We start from the raw sequence: 20368 nt of genomic DNA, 5'->3' as shown, positions 1-20368 counted from the left end.
GGACCTTCTCCCTTACATTAGTCTATTTTATCATTTGCATGCACTCCTCACTGGCTAAAATCAATTGATATTTCTTTGGGTTTGTCTGACTCCTCTTTCTTGACTGTAAGATCCATGAGTGAGGGCCTCAGTCATATTTTCTGTTCTATCCCTAGTGCATAGAATAGGTCTTGGCATAAAGAAGCTACTCAAGAAGGATTTATTGATGACTGAACTATGAGTCCTAAATTTCTCATTCACATCTATAATTATGCCTCCTTTCTTGTTCCTAATGTTTTTGGTGGTGTATTTTCTCTCTCTCCTTTTTTTTCTTGATTATACTTGCTAATCCATTATATATTTACTATTTTTTCAAGAAACTAATTTTTGGTTTTATGGCTCAGGAGTCATGTCTATGTTTTCTAATATTTTTAAATTTCCATTTTCTATTTCTTGGTTTTATTTTTTATTTTATCAGCATTGACCTCACTCCAGGACTTTTACCCAGCATGGCACATAATTCTGGGTCTCCTGTTTGCTCTCTTTAAACCACTTAGGATAGTCAAAGTACACCTGAATGCAGAGATGAAATGTCAACAGAAGGCAGTTGGTCAGACACTGGTTGGGATGTAGCTCCCGATCTTCCCTGTCGGTGAACTCTTTTGCCAGTGAAGAGCTTTCTGATTCATTGCTTTTAGACTGCTCCATTGGATAATAAGCCCAACTACTGGAGCAATGAGAATTTAGGAATTTAGTCTAATGAGAATTTAGGAATATATTCCTCGAGTACCTGTGAGATTGGGTGACCCCAAATCTACATCAAGAACAAGAGCAGAGATGCACCCTGGCCTCTTCGCTCTAGATATCTGTCTTGGTATCTCTTTTGTTCAGTCCTGCTAAAAAGGAGTTAGATCAAGCTTCCACCTTGTGTGAGCCTTTGATCTTAGACTGTCCTTGAAATCTAGAATAGGAGAGTGGATTGACTTAGATACCACAAGAACAAGTTGGTAGACATGCTCTGATGGCATGATCCCCTATTTTGTTTCCTAATTTGGGGAACTAAATTAAGAAGAATACAGGGTAAAGGCAGACTATGAAGTATTTAGCTGGGGACAGTCAAGGACTTTTGGTATATAGGCAAACTGCTATGTCATCTCAGTGTAGGACTTTCCTCACCACTCAAAGAACATAAAGTGCACATTTACTGAAGACAAATTTGAATGATTTTGTTTGAACATTGACAAGGTGAAAAACTTGGAAAATTCATCTTTCTGTACATGCTCTTTGTGCTGAAATTAGTTCCTAGTTTAACATCTGGTTCTCTAAGCCTTTCTTTATTGGTCACAAAGGTAATTAGAAATCCATTTCCTGGCAGCAGATTCCAAAATAGAAGCTAAGGACAATAAGGTCTTAATGAGGAAAGCACACATGTTATGTCCAAATAGCTTACTGAATGAAAAAAGTAAAAGCCAGACTCATTGTTTGTATTTCTTCCTAAAACTGTAAAGACACACACATATGGACTACAGGTTCTTTGTCTTAACTTTTGGTTTTCTTCAACTTGTGAAATGATTCACACAATTGGGAATTATAACTAGTCTTAAAATATATAAAAATCTATATACTAGGACTTCCCTGGTGGTCCAGCGGGTAAGACTCCGCACTCCCAATGCAGGGGGCCCGGGTTCGATCCCTGGTCAGGGAACTAGATCCTGCATGCCGCAACTAAGACCCAGCTCAGCCAAAATAAATAAATAAATATTAAAAAAATATATATATATCTATATACCTATATATACACACATATATATCTATATACATACTTATATACACATAAACATACACATATACCTCATATAGGTAATATTTATCTCAAACGTGTATAGCCAAGTTATGTGAAGCATAACCAAGTCATCTGAGTAATAATGTTGTCATTTAAAGCAGACTCCTCTGCATGTTTTGCTTTTTCAGAAAGTTGGAAATCAATCTTTGGAATTGAATTTTATCATGCAACTTCTATGTAACTCTAACCCACAGTTTATCTCATAGAGAGAAGGAATAACGCAAAATTGTGCTTCTCGATCATGACCTTATCCCATGGGAAGTGGAGAAATATTTGACCATGAACTTTCCAAAGCTATGGTAAATTGATTCGTATCAAATTTGGCCTGGTCACAGCACTTGATGCTCTCTAGTCACTTTGTCATGTAACACTCTCTCTACTCTCTCTACCCACACAGACTCCTTCAGTTTGGTTTGTCACTGAATTCATCAGAGTAAGGTGCTTTTAATGCAGCTAATAGTATAGAAAGGCTTGGGAGTAGTAATCTCCCAACATATACACGTATATTGAGAAAACCCTTTTTTTTTTTTCTGCCCTGCGCAGTTTCTGAGACATTCAAGCTTCTAGTACATCTTGGCTTAAGTCAACAGAAACAGGGGAGAGAAGAATGTGTGGCCGTATGGGGTACGGGGAAAGGGTGTTTCAGCCTGACAGGGGGGTGGAGAGCAAGGAGAGGAGAACTGGGAGGACTGGAATTAAGTCTGGAAAAACAAACCAGAGCCAGCTCATGGAGAGACGTGAATTCCAGGTTAAGGATTTTAGACTTTATCATGTTAAATACAGTTGATCTTCATTATTTATGAATTCTGTATTTGTGAATATGCCTCCTAGCTGAAATCTGTCAGCCCAAAATCAATACCCACGGTATTTTTGCAGTCATAATGGGACATGCACAGGGGAGCAAAAAATTTGGGCCACCTGATGTGCGCGTCCCTAGCTGAGGCTGAACCAAACAAAGCTCCGCCTTCTTGCTTCAGCTCTCCGACTGTGAAGCAGGATCCCTTTCACAGGACACTTAGTATCAGTTTTTCACATTTTTGTGCTTTTTGTAGGTGATTTCACTGTTTAAAATGGTCCCAAGAATAGCGTTGAAGTGCTACCCAGTACTCCTATAGGTAAGAAAGCTGTGACATGAGTTACAGAGAAAATTCGTGTGTTAGGTAGTATTAGATGAGCTTTGTTCAGGCGTGAGTCACAGTGCTGTTGATTATGAATCTAATGTTAATGAATATATGTGTGTGTGTGTGTATATATATATATATATATATATATATATATATACACATATACATATGAAATGAGATTTTTCAAACAGAATCACGCTTACAACAAGGTTAATGTATTGGCCAGTTAATGAAAATCTTGTGACTACAGGCTTGTAGGAACCTAACCCTGTTTATTGCCTAGGAGAATGTTTCCATAGTCACTAACTCACTGTTCCTGGTGTCTCTGTAGAACCTATCCACCATGACTAATGAGAATTGCCTGTAACTTTTTTTTTTTTTAATGCAGTTGCAAGTCGCTGAAAGGTTTAAAACAGAAGACATGCTGTATAGCATGTATGTACACGTCTGTGCCCATTTTGATAACATGAGGGAAGAGATATCTGCCTGCGTATTTTGAATAGCATTTAGACTTAAAGTTCTGTTGTGTAGAGTACTGCAATCTGTAGCAGGCCCAGTATTCTTCATAAATGTAGTGTGTGTACGTATATATGTGTGAGCACGCACACATGTGCACGCGTACATACACACACACCCCGGCCTTAATTCAACTAGATATAGCAGTTTCTATAGCTGCTTCATTATCTTATTCAACAAATACTTTTCAGCATCTTTTGTGTGCCAGGCATGGTTTTAAGCACTGAAGACTGAATGGTGGACATAAAATCCCTCCATCAAAAGAGCTTATAATCTACTGCAACAGTTCTCAATCCTGCATGCACATAGAATTTTCTGAGAAGCATATTAAAAATCCTGATACTAGGCTATACTCCCAAACCAATTATCTGGGGATGAGACCAAATCACCAAGTATTTTTTAAAGTTTCCTGAATGATTCTAATATATGACCAAGATTGAGAACTGCTGTTCTAGGGGGAAAACAACCACTTAAATGGTGCTTATTTTGTGTCAGGAATAGTTTTAAGCACTTTACTGCTCTTTTAATTCCCACAATAACGTCCCTTTTAATTCCCACTATAAACTTCTACACTAGGTACTATTACATCCCCACTTGACAGATGAGAAAACTGATACACAGAGGAGAAGATTATTCAAGATCCCAGAGTTTCTAAGTATCAGAATCACACTTGGGCAATCAGGATTTAACCGTTACTCCATGTTACCTGTGGCTTCAAGTGGTTGGTTCATACATTGGCCCCAGATTCAAGCCAGTCAATAATCTTCCCTAAGAATTTTAAGAGGAAGGAGTGGTGGGCATGGAAATTTAGGAAGCTGTTAGAAGACATAATGCCTCCTGTGAGGAAAGACTTTCTATACTAGAGATGAAGCTGTTATGAATTGAGAAGCACAGCTGCTGAACACTGAAAGCACCCAAGCAATACCCTTATTTTAGCTGTTTCTAAGGCCCAACCAGATCCCTGATCTTCCTGTGATTTGTCTATATAAACTTCAACTGAATTCTGTTAACCATCAAATTCCCAGTTTGTCTCAGCTAGTCCAAGTTGGGAGTCATCTGTGAATAAAAGCATTGACTGATTCATCGTCCATTGGCTATATTCTCTAAATACCACATTTAACTCACTCAAGTAGCAATGTTGAATGAGTTTATCACCAACTCTACAACTTCATCATGATCTCAGAAATCTCTCCATTTGTGATGTTGAGACAGTTGCCTAACCTGTTACACAACAGCAGTGTCTTCAGTAGCAGTTGATTCCTTTTGCGGCATTGAAATCTCTCAAGAGCACCACTGATGGTGCTCATTCTGTCATTAAATATTTTAGCCCTTGCTGAATCCAGGATCTTGAGAAATCTTTTTATAGCCTAGGTGTTGACTCCATAAATGGTCAAGAACATATACAACACGCTTCTGTGCAGAATGCTTTGTTTCTTTGTTTTGATTTTGGATGAAAACCTCCTAGTATATTAATTCAAGACTATACACTGATTGACATCAAGGCAGTCCTGCACATTCAGGCTACTGTGTGTAGCATGGAGTCTAATTTTCAGACTGTAGAATATATTAATTTGTCCCCCAGTGGCATATAAGAGAGATTTTACACTGCCTGATGTTGTCCAGCTTTTCTTAAAAAAATAAGATTCCATCAACTCTAGATGATGCTGTTTTAGGTAAAGAGCAAAATGGGCAAGAGATGAGCAAGCCTTCAGTGGAACATGTATTTAGCAGTTCAAATATACTCCGGCATTACTTTATCTTCCGTAACTGCATGAATAACGACAGGAGCCCAGAAGACCCTATGAAGCACTGTATCCACAACATTTATGAAGTCTCCCAACTGTTAGCAGCATTCTCGCTCCAACCTACTGACCCCTGGCATTGTAAATATCCACTTCCTCGTCTCTTTCCTCTTTCTATAGACCTCTACCCCAGTATATTACAAGTTGATTTGTATTTAAAGCATTGCTAGTATTCTATTGTTAACCTTTTATGATTATGATTCCCTAAAGGGGCTTATCTTCAAACCTTACAATCTGTTTAGGCTGCAACAAATTAAAGGGTAAGTTTTCTTCCTCTGGTTCCGCGCACTAGAAATTCCTGTGTACCAGCAGATGGCAGTAGAAATAAATAAGTCAAACAATGAATTACAAAGACGCAAAGAAATGACGCACTTTATCTAAATCTTCTTCCAGCTTCCCAGCCTCGTATCTTTCTCATTTCATTCCTTTCTCCCTAATTTTGCAGAATAATTTACTGACGTTGCAATACTACTTTCAATTTGATTTCTGTGAAAGAATCAGAAAGGATGGAAACAGAGTTATATTTATTCTCTACATCATTTTTCCTGCCTTGGTGTTTGTCTGCCTCCAGGGAGGTCCTTTGGCAAGCCTTCCCACAGAAATTATTGGAAGACAATCCTTCGTCCTGGCTATAATGATAACCTGAACTCATTAAGGAAATTATGATGGGTGACCCAGAAAGGGCAGGAGAGAGGTGATTAGAAAGTGTTGAGAGTAGTGATTCTCCAAGACTGGGGGGCAGGAAGGCTGCAGGTTCCGGGAGCAGTGGTGACCTGCATCTCCTCCCCATAGTTTGGGGAGCACACATGGACTTGGGTGTTGGATAAGAGTCAGGGCAATCAGGGAGGATGGATAACTGAAGGTGCCATTCACAATATTTTGCTCTGTACAAGACTACTGGGATCGTCACCTGAACCTAGGGTAGGAGAAGCCCCAGAATAATAATGACTAAAACTGAAGTCTTGACACTCAATGGGATGTGAGCTCAGATTTATTTAGATTCATTATATTACTTTAGACCCTCAGGTTTATGGTGCAAGTTCTATCCTTTGTACAATCTTGGATTTTTATTCTGCAGAAACACCTTGTCTGATAATGGGTAGGGTTGCAACTTTGCCCTAGCAACTTCCTCTTCTGGAAGCTAAATCAGCCCTTCTGTGTTAATTCTTGTGACAAGTGAACACGGGGGACAAATGGGCCTGGCTTATAAGATATTATCTATACCTAAACTGTTCCCACCCTCAATCTCAGTTCACAGGCCAAGAAACTCAGGATACAAGAATTAGGGTAAGACCTTTAAAAAGTAAATCCACATTAACTACCTAAACTTAACTCCCACATCTGCCATCCCTCAAATTTTTAAGAAAATTGTCATTTTACTGATATTTCCTTAAACCTTAAAAAAGCAACTGAGTTTCCAATACATTTTTTATAAGTCCATATTTAGTTGCTATCAATAAGTGTAGATAAATTGAGGTATAAAATGATAAAATGACATGCAAAGCATTTGTTACCAAAAATCAACTCTACAGCCTGTGATAGCCCCTGCATTCAGAAAATCATGTCTTTCATTGAAGTATAAGAAGGGATGGCTTCCTCACTGAAGACGCAATACACTGAATTTCTTGTCTGTGGTTATCCCTGAGTGCAATGCTTTCATTATCATTATTGAAAACCCCTTAGACAAAGTGAGTAGTACAAATGAGAAGTCAAGATATGTATCATCAAGGATTAAATATAATTGAAAGAAATCACTTTGGTTGTATAGAGATATAGGAAATAAGGATCACACAAGCCTTCCATAAAATCTGAAAACCTATAAAAAACTCACTGCAAATGTTTTCGGTAAAATCTTAAATCCAAGTACTATACTCTGGTCAACACTTTGAAATTTAGCCAGTAGGGGGCTGTCAAGGAGTGGCTCATAGAATTCAATTTATTCCAGCTCTACACAAAGTTCTTTAAAAAGAATTCCTTCAAGTAAGCTTCTATAACTCTATAAAACCCTGTGAACTTATTGTATCATTTCTGGGTTCTGGATTCATGTTGCAGTTGTAACAATTCTCTCCTTTCAAAGTCCTGGTTTCTTTTAAATTATTTAGGACCTGAAATTTGTGAAGTGTTGTTAGCTAGATCACCTTTAATTTAAAAAGGCCTAATTGGTTTTTTTAAAATTCACTGCAAAAGTGAGAATGAAAATTTTCTCTGAATTTGTGAAAAGTCTGAATGTAATTTAGAAATGTTGAATGAAAGATTTATCTATAGCGTGAGGGAACATACATAGAAGGAGTTGCCAGATGAGAAAAGATAAGTAAACCTTCAAATGTTTTAGAGTCATATCAGAAAAGTCAAACTCTTGGTTTCAATTTCCTGGTTACTCAAACTACTAAATCCCCCTGAGAGACAGTGGGATGGAAATGCCCTTTTGGGGAGAACTTCTGGTACTTTCAGAAGGAAACTGTACAAAAATAGGCATGTTTGCAGCATTATAGCTTCAAGTCTTTCCTGATTCATATCCAGTCTGCTCTGGAAAGTGGTGAATCAGAATTAAGAACTTCAAATGAAGAGGATATGAAGTTTAGTTTTAAAAATGGGTGAAAGTTCAAGACTAACATATATAAAATCTTTTCAAAAATTGTTTTCACACGCTAGTTGGCATGAAATCAAGCAACATATTAATATTCAATCCAATCCAGCAAACGTGTCGCCACTGGGTGCCTGCCCCTGCGCCCATCACTGATGCAATGGGATGCGCTTTACCACTTTCTGTGCCAGTGGGCCTCAAAGTATGGCGCGTCCTCCTTCCCTCCCCCACCAACCACCAGCACCAGCAGCACCTGGGAACTCGTCAGAAATGCAAATCAATATTGTTGTGGGTGGAGCCCAACAATCTGGGGTTTGGCAAGTCCTCCAGGTGATTCTGAAAGGCGCTCAAGATTGACACCCGAGTCATTGCCCCTGGGCAGGTAATAGATCAAAATACCTGTTACAATGGAAGACAGAACTGGGCAGGCTTCACTCAGCTGTCCTCTATTCCTATTGAGTGAACTGCAGGCAGAGAGCAGGACTTCTCAGCTGCTTCATATCAGAGAAGTCAAACTCTTGGTTTTAATTTCCCAGTTACTCAAACTACTAAATCCCTCTGAGAGACAGTGGGATGCAAATGCCCTTTTGGGGAACGCAGGCTCTTCCTGCCCATCTGGGGATTTTAATTCTAGAGTTCAGCATCACATTTGCCTGCAGATATACACTATATTTTCCAACCTACCTCTCTTGGTAATAATGGTAATATTATGGCTTTTATCAACCCTCTTCCCTGACTTATGTTTCAGTTGATCCAGAATCCAGGCAGGGAAGAAGGATTGTGTTTAGTGGACCCCCTTGAAGTGATACAGACACAAGAAATTTCAACATTTTGACTTAGATATTGGTAGATTTGACACCATGACCTATGATAACTTACAGAATATAAAAGGAAGTTTGAAGTCACGAAAACCTTTATGAAAAACTCATAATCTTTTTCTCCTTAATTTCCCTTTTTCATAGATGTATATGAAGTATGCTAAATCTTGCTCTATTTCTGGGAGGATTTTATTTCTAAATTCCAAACCTTTTTCACATCCAGAAAAGGGAGTTCTTCAAACATTGATTTCTCACTTAAGATGGAAGGCTTGGTGACATGTTTTAATATCTGCTAAAGAAATGGAGGCCTCTCTCCCGGTGGTCCTGCACGTCTGGCTCCCACCTCAACAGTGTTTGGTCGGAACTGAACAGACCCAGGACTTCGTTTATTCCAGCCTCCCTCCGCCCTCCATCCTCCTCTCCAGTCACAACCTCTGCATCATCTTGACCATTCCCTGCCTTAGGGACCAAGCAACACCGTTATTTGTGGTTAGCTCTTTATGCCAACCAACCACGAGCTCCCATATTTGTCAGAATTATTCCACTGAGGTGAAGGCTGCCGTCAACCCCCTATTCACCAGCATCTGCGGACATCCTGCACCTACCTCTCTCTCAGCGTCTCTTTCCACTGCGACGATGCGGATCTGGAGGACGTGGGCCTTTTCTTCCTTGCGTTGGTCAAGGAAAAGCACAGGGCGAGAGCATCTCTTGAGGATGCAAAACCAGCGTGGCGGCTGCACCCTCTTCCAGGATGAGCAGAAGCTGTCCTGAGATGAATGGGCAAAGCCCTGGATGCCAAGAAAGCGAGGGAGTAGATCTTTCTATGAATGAGTCTTCCCCATTGCCACAGCATGTTACCTGTGCAGACGGGAAAGTAACAAGCATTAAAGTGTCTGCTGGGATGAAAAATAGAAATAAGAAAACGAGGTTATGACAAAATACTGGATAAGAGTAGGTTCAAATCCTAGTTATTTAATATGCTCAACCAGTATAAGCCTTGCTCCTAATCTCTAAACCTAGAAGCATACTGTCTACTACAGGATCTAATAAAGATTAATAATGATAAGTTGTGTGAAAGTGTGTATTACACTGTGGAGACGCAGTAAATTTTGATTTGTAAATGAATGAACACAAAGTGCATATTCTGTCAATCATATAGGTCCTCTTTTATTTACATAGAATGCTCTATGGCAGAAATTCAAAGTGCTTTATAAATGTTTTCTTGTTACTCTTCACCCAGCTGTGACATTGGGCCAAATATCTGAAAAATTTGTAAAATTTGTGGAAATGGTATTAGGAAGGGACAAATAATAAGTACAAACAAGAAACCACTCTTATTTTAGTGTTTTCATGTGGATCAATGGTATTACTAGTGTTAGTACTATAATCTTCGTTACTTAATTAATTCAGCAATATTTATTCTCTCCTAAGTGTCTGATATTATTTGGGTACTAGAGATAAACAGCCAGCAATGAATGAGACAGCCCAGGGCCACCATGGAGCTTACCTTTTAGGAGAGGGAGAGAGACGATAAACAAGTAAAATAAACAAAGCCTGGTAGTGATGGGTGCTAATGGGTTAGCTGAAAGGATTTGGTTTAGCATGCGATTAAAACCTATCCTCAGGGTTCTTTTTGCTAATCCTAAAAGACAACTGGACACTTGCAAACTATTGATCCTGCTACCAAAATGTCAGCTGTATTGCAGTAGAAAATCTGGAATAAATTCTTTCTCATCAGAGAACTATCTAACATAGATCATCAACTTTTACAAAGCACTTTACCGGTCAGAAAGCACCTTCAGGTGTGCACACTAATAGAACAACTTGATTTTGTTTTTGTTAAAGGCCAAGGTGCTGCACTCAGCAGCGCTCTCAATATTACCTGTGAACAGCCACTACCACCTCCAAGCAAAACCTACTCCGTTAGGGAAGCCTCATCAATAACATAATCATCTCTATGTTCTTGCCAGAAAAATATGCTCATTTTCCCCCTTTTCTGGAGAGAGTTTTTACTGCTCTTCTGACAGATTAATCATCTGTTTATCCTCAAACTGCAGGTACATCCAGGTGGGCCTTTTAGTCAGATGCACTTTAGGATCCAGCGGGAGTATGATGCCTTGTGAACTTAGAGGAGGAATTCATTTTTGTGGCTGTGTGGTTCTGAGGCTTCGGTTAACTTCAAGTGACTATTTTGCGTGTGTGTGTGTTTGTGTAGTCATTTTTCAGTGGTAATTGAGTTAAGAGGGGATCAATCTATGAACTTAGTTAAAATTTGGTCCCTAAGAGATGACAGGTCAGCACATAACACTTTATTTTATCACCTCCTGCCATCCCTTGCACCACTGGGCAAAAGGAAATGCTTTTGAAAGTCAGCTGTTAAAAAACAAATCTTTAGTAGTATCAGCTTGTATCTTAGAAAGAGGATGCTTTCTTGAATGCATCACATGGGTTTACTTTCACTTCAGAGGAGAGTATAACCTCCTTACTTTCACGTATTCTCCATCTTTCTGTCTCTTGCTATTTTTTAAATGAAATATCATTTTAAAGTCATCAAATCAACTGTATAAATATTCAATGCGGCCTTCCCTGGTGGCGCAGTGGTTGAGAATCTGCCTGCCAATGCAGGGGACACGGGTTCGAGCCCTGGTCTGGGAAGATCCCACATGCCGCGGAGCGGCTGGGTCCATGAGCCACAGCTACTGAGCCTGCGCGTCTGGAGCCTGTGCTCCGCAACAAGAGAGGCCGCGACAGTGAGAGGCCCGCGCACCGCGATGAAGAGTGGCCCCCGCTCGCCGCAACTGGAGAAAGTCCTCGCACAGAAACGAAGACCTGACACAGCCAAAACTAAATAAATAAATAAAATTTAAAAAAAAAAAAAAAATTCAATGCCACTGAACTAAATGTAAAAGTTTTCAGGTTACTGATTTTATGAAACGGTATGTTCAAGTTACAAAACAGAGTTTTATAGGTTGAACTACATGACATTGTCATTTTGTAGGTCAAAAGTTGGTAAATACTCATGATTTTATAAAGTTCAGCATTAAGCAGACAATCTAAGGTCTGTGTTCAGTTTTACTCCATTCTTATATAGACAGATGCATTGAAATTGACCAAGTAAATAAACATAAATTGAAATTTCTGTAAGTTGTGTTTAAAGTAAAACTGAATGGGCTTCTCCTTCTACTGCAGTTTAGAAAGTAAGTGTAATATAGTCCTAGGGAAACCCAAGGGTGAAAATCAGAGAAAAGGTGATTAGTGAGTCATTTTGCATATTTGATTTTCCATTTCTGATTACCTCAGTTTTGTTTGTAAGGAGCTAGCCCTATACTTTGCAAACAATGAGTGATTCATCTGTGTCACTTGGTTGATCTGAAGGTGGTATTCTTTTATATTTATGCATTAACAACTTATCTGTGTTCTCTGCCTTGAGAAAACGCTACTGGATACTGAGTGTAATAAGGGTTGTGACACTAAGGTAAACTCAGTACAATGGATTCAGTGTAAACTTTGCTTAGGTCATATAACCAGGTTGTTGGTAAGTTGGAAACTGAATTTGATGATGACATAGAATTTGATGTGAACATAGAAAACAATTAGTATTATTTGAAATGGAAAAATTGTCTCCTCTAGCAAATTGGATAGAAACTACTCAATCTGAGTTTTATCAGGTCGTCATTTTCCAAAAGTGCAGATTGGCATTTTAGGTTGTCTGAAGATACTGGAATAACTAATAACTGAGTTGAAACCTTGCCAAAGGCATGCAGAGTGCAAAGCTGTGAACAAGGCTGGTATTTTATCATTCTTGGTGTTGTCACAGTGCACCAAGCAAGCTCTTCTAAGTTTGGTTACAGTTGCTTTTTAGTTCTGCCTATTGTTGGCATAACATACGTGAACTTAATCTTTCTTGGCAATTCTCTTTGCAGTTAAGTAGTCCTGGCTTTTGTTCATTTTCCCTTTTCTCTATCGTAGTTTTAACTATGTCCTGAAATGTACTAAAATGATACGTAAGCACTGTCTTTAAACTAATTGTGCTTACAGCTAGAATCTGGAAAGCATAATAGAACATCTGCTTTGCATACAGCCACCTAAGGATTATTAAAATCTGGTATTTTAAGTCTTTTTATATTGTAAATATGTGTTAGCCATATTCAAATATAAATGATTTGAAAAGAAATTAAGCAAAATGGCTGTAGTTCAGCACTTTAAAAGAAACAATCAGGACATAAGATTTTTACTTTATTTTTTTCAGTTAAGGAAATTTATTCTTTTCTAGGTCTGTCTTGGACGGGGTGGGAAGGGTATAAGGGTGGGGGAAGGGAACTGTAGAGTGTTAAATGAATGTGGATAATCTGCAGAGTAAATACTATATAATTTTTTGTAGGCACAGAATGAAGATGAAGGGAGCATTGTTATCTAGTTGGAAACAATTTCTAACCCTTGAATTACATTTGAGATCTTCTTTGACCCCAGAGTTGATTTAAGAGTGTACAGTTGTTAAACGTGTTGTATGACAGTGTCTGTTTCACAAATGTGTATTTCTGCCTTATACCATCTTCTCATTCTTGTTTGATACATGCCTTTAAAAAGTGCACTTCCAGTAAATTTTACCATTATGCAATTGTTAGATTTTATTTTGGGCTCGTAGCTGTCAGTGACACAAAGGATGAATATTCTTGTTTTTCCTCCGAAGTCATAGTATTTATTAGAAACTTTTATTTTACTGCATGGTATACATATACACTCACATACCATATATATATATACACATACATATATATATATATATGAACATTTACCCTATCATAATTGTGAAAAGCCACAAGGAATTTAAATATTCCCTCAAACAGTCTTTTAGAATCATGCAAAATAAATAGAGTAGTAATAAAATTTTATTAATAATGAAAGGTACTCTGTTAATGAACAAAATAGATAATAATCAAGTGAGTATCAGTTTGATTATTATTCAACAAGAAGACCCAAGTGGATTTGGTATGAATTTCAAGTAGCTAAAATTAAAGAGTTAACTGAGAAATTTACTTTGCATTATTAGTTCATTATATTTTATGGATGTAGGCTAATTCTAGACCCTTGTCCAGCCACTTTGCAAATATATAGATTGTTCAGCATAAACATGTTTGTACTAAACAACCAGAGCAGATGGTGTGCAGTCAAAGAATATCATCTTCCTACAAGAAGGAGATCAATTTTTAGAGCACAGAAACTGCAAATGTCTGTGGCAAATAACAATTGCAATAATAATTTAAATAACAGCTGATATTTACTTAGCTTCTCTAATGTGCCAGACACTCTACTAGGTGCTTGATCAGTGTTTCATGTTACAATCCTGAGTCAAGTACAGTTACTATCCTCACTTCATAGGTCAAAAAACCAAGCTTTAGCAGGATTAAGTGAATTGCTTGTAGGTTGCAGAGCTCCAATATTGTAATAAAGAGACATGACTGGGAGTTATTTTATTGAATTTTTCAAAACTCATATCCCTTTAAATAGCAGGCAAAATGCTCAGAACGTAGACATTTTGGCATTCAGCTGAGTTTTATTTCTACTAAAAAGTTTAATATACATAGAGCTTAGACCAGAAGCTAGAATATATTTAAAAGAATATGTAAAGACAATCCTACTTGATCTGGGACACTGGATGTGCCTAACCCCTGGTCATTTGCAAAGTGGCTTAAAATTTGTTTTGACATTGACCAACTTAGTTCACAAAGTCCTGGGTCTTCTATAGATTTAAAATAAGGAAGAAAGAGAAAGAAAAAAAAAGAGAGAGAGAAAGTGAAAGAAAGTCAGATGTAGATATGCCTTTTGATCTCACTTTTTTCAAAATAAGAATCGGATATGTTATATATTTTGGCATATTTTGTTTTTGTTACACCGAGAAGAAAAAAGCTATTTGACTAAAATGACATTCCAGTTTTTGAAAAGAAATGTTTCAGTGAACTTAGGAGTACTTCCAACAGTCATCTTGCCCAGTTAAAGATGTAAGCTGATTTTTGATTCACAGTGAATGATTTCCTGGCTTCCATGTTATTAGAAGGAAAGAAATCCTGAGATTGGAAGAGAGAATGAGCCAGTCCACAAGAACCCTGCCACCATGGTCTCCCTGGGTATTAATGAGCATTTGGGTTCAATGTCATGTAACAGGGACCCTGAATGACAGTGGCTTATGCAAGATAGAAGCTTATGTTTCTCTCACCTACTAGTTTGAAGTTAAGTGGTATAAGACTGGCATGGCTGCTTAGCTCCAGAACTGGACCCGGGCTCCTTCCGTCTTGTTGCTTTATCATCTATCGCATAGGTGCTGTTGTCCTCAGCTTCATGGTCCAAGATGATGCTGCATCATATCTACATTCCAGAAAGCAGAATGGAAAAAGTGGGAGAAAGGACACACCCCATCACTTTAAGGACCTATCCTAGAAGCTGCACACATCACTTTCCCTCACATTCTCTTGGCCTGAACTCAATCGTGTGGCTACACTTAGATAAGAGGAAAATAGGGAAATGTGATTGCTATTCCAGGGAGCCATATAGTTAGCTAAAATTGGAAAGTTCTACTGTAGTAGAAAAATGGGAAAACAAGTATTGGGGAACAACTAGCAGTTGCTGTCACATCTTTGTAAAAAATATTTCTCCCTTATTTTTATTTATTTATTTATTTATTTATTTAATTTTTGGTTGCATCAGGTCTTAGTTGCAGCACACGGGATCTTTCGTTGCCACGTGCGGGCTTCTCTCTAGTTGTGGCACGCAGGCTACAGGGCGCGTGGGCTCTGTAGTTTGTGGTACGCAGGCTCTCTTGTTGAGGTGCGTGAGCTCAGTATCTGTGGCGCGTGGGCTTAGTTGCCCCGCGGCATGTGGGATCTTAGTTCCCTGACCAGGGGTCGAACCTGCGTCCCACCATTGTAAGGTGGATTCTTTACCACTGGACCACCAGGGAAGTCCCTCTCCTTTTTTATTTTTTGATTATTTGGGAAGTATAGGTCAATTTTCATTATTCATTTGACTTACTTCATCCTTTTTCTGGATCCTTTTAATTAACAATTGTTCCTCCTTACAGCTATCTCCAAGATACATGTAGAAATGAATTCCTAATTATGTGTGGAATTCATAAATGATTGTGCACTGAACTCTTTTCTAAAAATGAGCTCAGAGTTGCTACATTATGAAATTTCCTTCCATCTTTATTTTATTCAATATTGATTGAACTTCTCTTCTGAATCACTTGATCTGTTAGATGCTGGAGATAAAAGAGTAACTAAGATAAGGTCTTCTCCCTGGAAAGGTGGTGTAGATAGAGGAAAGAATGAGATTGAAACCTAGAGGCGTTTGATTCCAAAGCCTAAGCTCTTTCTCTCCATCCACCTACTTGCAGAGGGAAGTGTGTCACACAATCTCTTTGAGTGTTAGTTTTGCCATCGACATAAACAGGGATAACTTATAGGGATGTTGCTAGAGTGAAGTGAGGGGCGTTAATAACTGTTAGAGTGTTTGACACATATTTTCTTTACTTCCCACTCCAGCTTCTTTTACTTGGATCCCGAAGGTATTTTTAGACATAGGAGTTCAGTTCAGAGAATGCCATTGTTGGAATCTTTTCCCCAAAGTGACACTGAGTAATTATTTTGAGGTCTAGAACAGAGTCTTGATGAATTGGTATTAAGTCTGAAGAGAAGAAATGGTTAAGACATGGCTTTATTTTTTTTTAAATTTTTATTGGAGTATAGTTGATATATAATATTGGGTTAGTTTCAGGTGTACAGCAAAGTGAATCAGTTATACATATACATATATCCAGTCTTTTTTTGTTTTAGATTTTTTTCCCATATAGACCATTACAGAGTATTGAGTAGAGTTCCCTGTGCTATACAGCAGGTTTTTATTAGTCATCTATAATGGTGACTCTTGCCTTGTTATTACTAAACACACAAATAATCAGTGCAATGAATGCTTTCAAATTACAAAATAAATTAAAATGTTTTCACTTTGAATTTATTGCTTTGATCTCTCTTATAATGGTACCTTTCTCCATACAGAGAGTATAAATAATACTACTATTTGGGAGATAGCTGGTAATGGAACTTATCAAACGAAATGCTATAATATTTATTAAGCCTCTTTTATATTTCAGGCATGTTCTGGATGCTTTTACATATGTTAGCTCATCAGGTTCTTTGATGTCACCATATAGAGTCTATGTTGATTACCTTTCAAAAAAATATAATAAAATATACTTGATATCAAGGTTGTAATACACGTGTTTTTAGCTTTTTAGCTTTCCTCATACTTCATTTTGCCATTAGTGGCATTATGAATTTACCATTTTATCAATTAACAGAGAATTTTAAATGCTGGCATGTTGGATAGTCTGGTTTTATTTTTTCTAGTTTTCATGTTTCTCTCGGCTTCCAGTTCTCTTAGAGCTTCCTAAAATGCAAATCTCTACTTGAAACTTTTTAATGGTTTTCCATTACCTAAAGGATAAAACTGTTAGTATGATTGATAATTTCCTCTGCAATCTGGTTCCTACTTCCCTGTCCATCCTGGGAAGCTCTCTTGCTCCCTGAGAGCTCCTCCCCATACCTCACCATACATCTCAGCCAAGTCCGAGTTCTTGGCAGTTCAGAGAGCAAACCATGCTGTTTTATGCCTTTATTTTTTGCCTACATTGATCCCTCTGCCTGGCAGCTTTTCCTGACTACAAGGACAGAATTGAAAACATACAATTTGGTGGGATAAAATTTGGTTCAAGATGCCTTTTTGCTGGAAATGCGTTTGAAAATGATCATTTTTTTGCCAGTAGTTTTTCATGTATCAGAAATCTTTGTACCCTGCAAAGCATTTTTGCAATCTGCTGTGTTCTTAAGCACTTTTTAAATTGTTCTTTAGGACTTCCCCGGTGGCGTACTGGTTAAGAATCTGCCTGCCAACGCAGGGCACATGGGTTCAAGCCCTGGTGTGGGAAGATCCCACATGCCACGGAGCAACTAAGCCCCTGTGCTACAACTACTGAGCCTGCGCTCAAGAGCCCGCAAGCCACAACTACTGAGCCCACGTACCACAACTATTGAAGCCCAGCGCCTAGAGCCCATGCTCTGCAACAAGAGAAGCCACCACAATGAGAAGCCCGAGCACCACAACGAAGAGTAGCCCCTGCTCGCCAACTAGAGAAAGCCTGCGTGCAGCAACAAAGACCCAACACAACCAAAATAATTAAATAAATAAATTGTTCTTTAAAATCTTTTTCAACTCTTCTTTCCCTCTGCTTTAAAAATTTGATTCCATTTTTTTGATTGAAATATAAAAAACATTGTGGCTCTTGTAATACAAAGATTGGGGAAAAAATGCTCAACCAAGTAACCTCTATTTTTTTTTTTTTTCATACCAGCACCTTGGGACATGCTATTCATTCTGCTGAAATACTACCCCCATGCCTCCCACCACTGTCTCCTCTCTATCTTCAGTTGTCCGTCAAGTCTCAGCTTCAAAATCAATGCTCTTGATTCCCTTGACAGCTCCAAGTTAAATTTGGCTTTGTGTATACATTTTTTTGTAGATGGTATTTTTCTTTATATCATTCATCACAGTTTGCAATGTTATAGATGAAAAGTGTGTGCAGTATAGTAGTTGAAAATATAAGCTCCAGAACCAGAGTGTGGAGATTCAAATCCCAGCTCTGCCACTTATAGGCTATATGACCTTAGGCTATTACTTAACTTTTTATGCTTCAGTTTCTTGAGTAAAAATTGGGCTGAAAATAGTAATGACCTAATATGAGGATTGAATGAGAGAATATATTTAAGTATTTGCAAATTGCCCTGGCACATCATATTTACCACTTTGTGTTTAATTATGAAATCTCTTATTTCATAAGCTCTATGTGGGTGGTGACCATGCCTGTTTGTGAACCACTGACCCATAGGCAACAGGCATGCCAAAATAATTTGTTGAATGAATGAATGAACTAATAGTATAGTAGTTTGAAAGTTTAATATACTTGACTATTATTAAAATAATAAACATTTTTATTATTTTAATTAGGCCTCAAAATTAGTGATTTTTATAGTCTGAAGTCATGCTTAAAGAAACTTTATGAAACTATGAAAATAAATTTACCTGGAAATTGTGCATTAACTAAAAATGGTAAAAATGTGAATAGCTAGCTTTCTAATGCAATTAGAAAAATGGCTATTTGTGTTGAATTTTAGTCCATATTTTCTCTATACTTTTTAGTTTAGAGGTTTAGACCAAAAATATTCACTCAGTTGTCCCTTTATAATACGTATCTTAAAATCGTCCTATAGAACATTTGGAATTTTGTTTTCTGGTTTTGGCCAAGGGGTACTTCGACAAGAATCTTAATTCACTGAAATGGTGGCTATTACATGAATTTGATGTTTAAAACTCCAAAAAAAAAAAAAAAAAAAACTCCAGTACTGAATTTGTCATAAAACGGCATATATATTTTAATGATATTAAGTTAATGGAGCTTATTTTGACACAGTCATGTTGTGGCAGTCATGTCAGTTTTTTTTTTCCCCCATTACAAAAAATGCAATGGAAATTTTACTCTTACTTAAGAGAGTAAAAGCTGACTCTTCCTAAAGTGAAAAAAAAAATTTTTTTTTAATTCTCACGTAAAAGAAAAGTGAAGGTAGCACCTTACTCAGCCTTCTCTCTTTTTCTGTTCAATTCAAACGGAAACAATGAAATCCTAGGTTATTACGCAGAACCATATGCCAGTTCTTAATGGATGCTCAACTTACATTCTCATTCTATTGTTCTTCTAAGTAGTTATTTTCACATTAAGTTAAGCTTTATTTTTCTGTATGATAGATATCACTTTTAAAATAAACCACACAAAATTGAAACAGTATCACTTTGACAATTTACATTACATCACAAACTGAATTTTATGCCAAATCTGATCTATACAAGCTGCAACTATGCTCAGCCAGTATTTGGTCTAGTTTGACTTTAATACCCAACTGGCCTAAATCTGACAGACTTAATTTTATTAATTCAAGAAAGTTTGATCTGTTCTGCATATGTGCCAAAAATGATTGTGGTTCACTGAGAAGACTGAGGGAAGATGGCTGAATACTTTATTAAGTATTGAAATGAAGGACCACAGTGACAGGAACTGATACATTAAATGTTACAGATTTTGAACTGATAAGAGCATCTAGTGAAAACATTTTTACACTCTTTACAAGTTATTATTGTTTAAACAGCAGGACATAATTATAAGAAAGTGTGCTGTATGAAAAAAAATCCATGGACTGGCTTGAATTATCTGAGTATCTTACATATGGCAGTGCTCAAATTAATTACACAATGGCTGAACTATCAAATTGGTTTGCATTTTACAGATCTTGCCTTGCCTTGCCTTCAGATACGTGTTGTCTTAGCTTGGGCTGCCACAACAAACTACCATAGAGTGGGTGGTTTAAACAACTGAAATTTATCTTCTCACAGTTCTGGAGGCTGAAAGTCCAAAATCAAGGTGCTGCCAGGATTGATTTCCTTTGAGGCCTCTCTTCTTGGCTTGCAGGTAGCTGCCCTTTTCCTCTCTCTTCACATGGTTGTCCCTGTGTGTCCAAATTTCCTCTTCTTATAAGAAGACTGGATTAGGGCCCACCCTAATGGCCCCATTTTAACTTAATCACCTCTTTGAAGGCCTTATC

The sequence above is a fragment of the Balaenoptera physalus genome, assembly GCF_965194825.1.
Source record: "Balaenoptera physalus genome assembly, chromosome: 17".
Classification (NCBI taxonomy): Eukaryota; Metazoa; Chordata; class Mammalia; order Artiodactyla; family Balaenopteridae; genus Balaenoptera; species Balaenoptera physalus.
This window is presented reverse-complemented; position numbering follows the sequence as displayed.